Source organism: Tamandua tetradactyla, chromosome 13 (assembly GCF_023851605.1).
Source record: "Tamandua tetradactyla isolate mTamTet1 chromosome 13, mTamTet1.pri, whole genome shotgun sequence".
In the NCBI taxonomy this organism is placed as follows: Eukaryota; Metazoa; Chordata; class Mammalia; order Pilosa; family Myrmecophagidae; genus Tamandua; species Tamandua tetradactyla.
The window spans coordinates 51,562,833-51,568,163 of NC_135339.1; the positions used below are offsets into that span (position 1 = coordinate 51,562,833).

The 5,331-nt window shown below is 42.2% G+C and overlaps 1 pseudogene; it reads left to right on the top strand.

Annotated features, from left to right (window-relative positions):
- Positions 1-4,223: 4,223 nt before the first annotated feature.
- On the top strand, positions 4,224-5,331 carry LOC143653143 (partitioning defective 6 homolog beta pseudogene; annotated as a pseudogene).

A 5,331-nucleotide genomic window follows, 5' to 3' on the forward strand; every position in this document is an offset into this window, starting at 1 on the left:
TCCTGTTGTTTCTAATGATTGCCAACAAGACAGTTTTCCTACAGGCCCAATATCTCCTGATATTCCAAGTGGGGCTCTGAGGGAGTGAGTATGTGTGAGAGAGAAAGGCATGGAAAAAGTGGATCTCATGCCAAGAAGATGCTGCTAGCCGAGCCTCTGCCTAACCATAAACTCTGTGATAGTGACTCCCCAGTCATGCATTAGCTGACAAAGTGCTTTCTCTTTCCTCATAACATGCAATACGGGAATCCATTTCTTTCTTTGGGGTGGGTGAGGAGGTGTGATTTTTTTTTTTTTTCTAATTCAGCTTTTTGGAGCTCCTTTAAAATAATTGGTGGGAAAAACCACATGACCATCTTAATTGCTGCAGAAAAGCATTTGACGAAATTCACATACTTTCTTGATGAAAACACTTCACAGAATAGGAACAGAACAGAAGGAAAATTTTCTCAGCATGATAGAAGAAATATATGAAAAGCACACAGCTAGCATCATACTCAATAGGGAAAGACTGAAAGCTTGCCCTCTAAGATCAGGAAAAGACCTGGGTGTCCACTGTCGCACCGTGGTTCAACATTGTGCTGGAAGCTCTAGCTAGAGTAATTAGACAAAAAAAAAGAAAAGAAAAAAGAAAGAAAAGATACCCAAATTCGCAAGGAAGAAGTAAAACTTTCACTGTTTGCAGATGACATGATCCTGTATGTATAAAATCCAGAAAAAAAAAAAGCAAAGCTATTAGAGATAATAAATGAGTACGACAAAGGGGCAAGATTCAAGATCAACCTGAAAAAATCAGTAGCATTTCTATACACTAGTAATGAGCAATCTGAGGAGGAAATTAATAAAAAAATCCATTTACAACAGGAACCAAAAGAATCAAATGTTTAGGAATAAATTTAACCAAAGACATAAAAGACCCATATATGGAAAACTACAAAACATTGCTAAAAGAAATCAAGAAAGACCAAATAAATGGAAGGGCATACCATGTTCATGGATTGGAAGACTAAATATAGTTAAACTGTCAATTCTATCCAAATTGATTTATAGATTCAATGCAATATCAATAAAAATCCCAACAAGTTACTTTGGAGAAATAGAAAAACCAATTCAAACTTATTTGGAAGGACAGTGTGCCCCAAATAGCTAAAAATACATTGAGAGAGAAAAGTGAAGTGAGAGGTTACATAATACCTGACTTTAAATCATATTACAAAGCTATAGTGGTTAAAAGAGCATTGTACTGGCATAAAGATAGATATACTAACTAAGGGAAACAAATTGAGTGTTCAGAAATAGACCCTCTCATCTACAAACCATAATGATATAAAAATATCATCTCACACCTACTAGAATGGCCACTGTTAAACAAACAGGAATCTCCAAGTGTTGGAGAGGATGAGGAGAAACAGGTACACTTATTCACTGTTGGTAGGAATGTAGAATGGTGCAGCTGCCCTGGAAGGCAGTTCGGCAGTTCTTCAGGAAGCTAAGTATAGAACTGCTGTATGATCCAGCAACCCATTATTAGGGACATAAACAGACATTTGCATACTGGCATTTATAGTGACATTGTTCACTATTGCCAAAAGATGGAAACAGCCCAAATGTCCATCAGCTGATGAGTGGATAAGCAAACTGTGGTATATATACATGATGGAATATTATGCAGCTGTAAGAGGAAACAAAATTATGACACATGCAACTATGTGGATGAATCTTGAGGACATTATGTTGGGCACAATTAGCCAAAAACAAAAGGACAAATACCGTATGATCTCACTAACATGAACTAATATAATGTGCACATTCTGAGTTAAACTTGAAAACTCAGGTTATCAGAAGATAGAAAGAGGTTAGAGATCGGGCATTTGATGCTTAAGGAGTATGGAATGTTTGACAAGATTAATTGTAAAGGTTCAGAAATGGATAAGCACAATGCTGTGTGATAGTAGCTCAATGTTCTAAGTATAATGAACAAAGCTGAGGGTGAGTATGGTTTGAAAAGGAAGGCTAGGGGTGTGTATGACACCAGGAAGAAAGATAGAAGATAAAAATGGGAACTGTATAGTTTAGCATAATCTGGAGTGGACAATGATGGTGACTAATTGTACAAATAAAGTTTTAACATGAGTGAGAATAAATGTATGTCACCATTGCAAGGTGTTAAAAATGGGATGGCATATGGAAAAAAAAAGCACAATTAATGCAAACTAGTGCCTGTGGCTAACAGTAACATTGTAACATTATTTTATTAATTGTAGCAAAGGCACTATACCAAAGCTAAATGTCAATAAGAGGGAGATATAAGGGAGGGGTATGGAATTGTAGTTTCTCCTTTTTTTTTTCTCTCTCTTCTTTGTGGAAGAAATTGAAACATTTTCATACAAGTTGCGGTGGTGGGTGCATAACTATGTATGTGATAATACCAGGAGCCACTGAATGTACTTAGTAGGGTGTGTGAATAAAACTGTTTAAAAAATAAACTGAGGTAATAAAGGCAACATAGTGGCTTAGAGAGGTGTGGAATTTAGTTTGTCCTCCAGGGTAACTAGTAAATAGCCAGGAAAGTACAGAACAACTGCTGGGGCCACGTCAGTGACCAGACACACAGCATACCCCAGTCTGGACAAGCTGGACCAACTGAGACCCCACACAGAACTGCGAGTCTCCCAAGCCGTGGAGGCCGGCACCCCTCCCCACGGGCACGGCAGCCTGGTTCCCTGAGGGGAAGGGAAAGAGACTTTACTAGCAGCAAGGGCTTAGCTCAACCAAGCTCCAACTATGGAATTAATTAACAAATTCTGACTACTGAAAATAGGCCCCCAGCACAGAGAAACCTGGAATAAGCACTAAAGGTACTAGGAGTTTTTGCCCTGGCAGAGAAAGGGCAGGGCTGACGGGAAAAACAAAACAATACAAATCAGAGGCTTTTTGACTTGGACGGCAAAAAATACTGGAGAAGAGCTGAACCCCAAGAAAAGGGGCACATAGAACCTGGAGATAGAAAGAGCTCTGTACCAACTGAAGCTCTTGACTGAAAAACCTGAGGAGTGGGGGGTCTTGCTCTGAAAAGGCATTTTTTTTTCCTGCTCCTTAACAGCTCATTAGAGAGAACTGGAAGCTTCTCAGGCTCCAGCACTGCCCCAGGCAAGGGTGGAATTAAACTTGTCTGGGATACAAAGTAACTAGTCATGTGAAAGGAGTTAATTCCCTAAAGGTTGTGCCTTCCCCAAGAGAAAGGTGGGGCCCTGCTAGGTGGAATTCTTCCTTCAAGGAATTCAGGCCCCAGGGGCTGGAAATTGAAGCAATTAATGCCCCCCTACTACCTGACCTCTGTCTCCACCACGCCCCTCCCAGGGACAGTCTGCTGAAATCAAAGGCACCACATCACTTTACACAGGTGGGAAGCCACAGGCAGAAAGTGCCACATGCTGGGCAGGACAGGAAAAGCACAGAGTCCAGAGGCTTCATAGGGAAACCATTCAATCTGCTGGGTCTCACCCTCAGGGAAAACTGAGGCAGGTGACTCTCTCCTCCTGACAGGAGGCTGGTCCAGTCTGGGAAAATCCGACTGGGGTCTATGATATCTGAGAAGACCATCCTCAAAAAAAAAAAAAAAGAAAAAAAAAAAAGGCTCCATTTAGGCAGGGCAAGAAACAGAAAAACAAGAACTGCAACATTCTGATCAGTTAAACAGAACCTATGCTGGAAGTCTAGAATAAGTTGAATTGAATGTCAAAGAACAGATAGAGAACAAAGCCACCCAGCAAGAAAATCTTAGGTAAAAGAGTGAAAACAACCTCCAGAATAAGCTAATTAAGGAAATTAAATGCCTAGATGCCAGCAAAAATTAATGAGTCATACTAGGAAAATTGAAGATATGGCCCAAAGGAGCAAACCAACAATTCAAATGAGACACAGGAATTGAGAAAACTAATTCACGATGTTCAAACAGACATGGAAAATCGCATCAAACATCAAATCAATGAGTTGAGGGAGGATATAAAGAAGACACAGGGAGTCCCACAGCAGGTCCTGTGCATGGAGAGCACGCTGAGCTGAGTCCCACGCTGTGCCCAGCACAGCCCCCTCTGCAGGTGCCCGAGAGGCGGTTGGTGGAGCACTTCTGCCGAGCTCGTCCCGGCGCGCGCCCCCCGACCCTGTGCCTCTCGCCCCCCCGCCACTCGCCCCCGTGCTCCCGAGCAGCGGCTGGTGCCAGCATGAACCTCAGCCACCTGCAGGCGGCAGGCTGTGGCTGCCTGACCACCATGGAGGTGAAGAGCAAGTTTGGAGCTGAATTTCAGCAGTTTTTTGTGGAAAGATCAAAACCTCGAAAATTTGATGAATTTTATGGATCGCTGCAACATGTTAAGATACTCGATGTTGACGTTTTAGTAGGCTATGCAGACATCCATGGAGACTTACTACCTATACATAGTGATGATAATTATAACAAAGCCATTCAACAGCCAATCCACTGCTTAGGATTTTATACAAAAGAAAGAAGAAGTAGAGTACAGTGCCTGTGGTACAGACACACTAATAAAGAAGAAGAATGTTTTAACCAACGTATTGCATCCTGACGACCACAGGAAAAAGCCATGTATAGTCATTAGTATGCCCCAAGACTTAAGACCTGTGCCATCTATTACGGATGTGGATATTCTCCCAGAAATGTATCATTGGGTTTGTATTTACAAATATGGCACAGAGAAACTCCTGAGATTCTACTTCCCGGACAGCTGCAGTGTCAGGGTGACCCCACACAGCTTGGAGAAGGGCCCGGGATCCTCATATCCCGACTGGTCCCCAGGAGACCTGGCCCGAGGCACAGGACTGTCAGCTGTCAATCACGAGGTCCTGGAGATTAATGGCATAGAAGTTTCAGGGAAGAGCCTCAAACAGGTCACAGACATGATGAGTGCAAACAGCCACAACCTCAGCATTACCATGAGACCAGCAAATCAGACAAAGAACACTGAGGAACAGTCGAACTTTCAGCAGCTCAGGCCAGTCTCCTGATAATGGCCTTCTTGGCTATCCTCAGCAGATGGAGCCGAGCTTTGAGCCAGACGGCGAGGACAGTGGTGAAGAGGACATTATTATTGAAGATAATAGTGTGCTGCCACAGATTCCCAAAGGCTCTCCTATGACTGAGAGTCTGCAACCAACACAAGTAGAGCTCAGCTTTGAGTCTGGACTGAATAGTTTCATTCCTTCTAATGGAATGAACTTGGCACCCGTAGCAAGTGGTGCAAACACAGAATTTGAAATATGTGCTTCAGATAAAAACTCTTAGAAGAAGATGGAACAATCATAACGTTATAA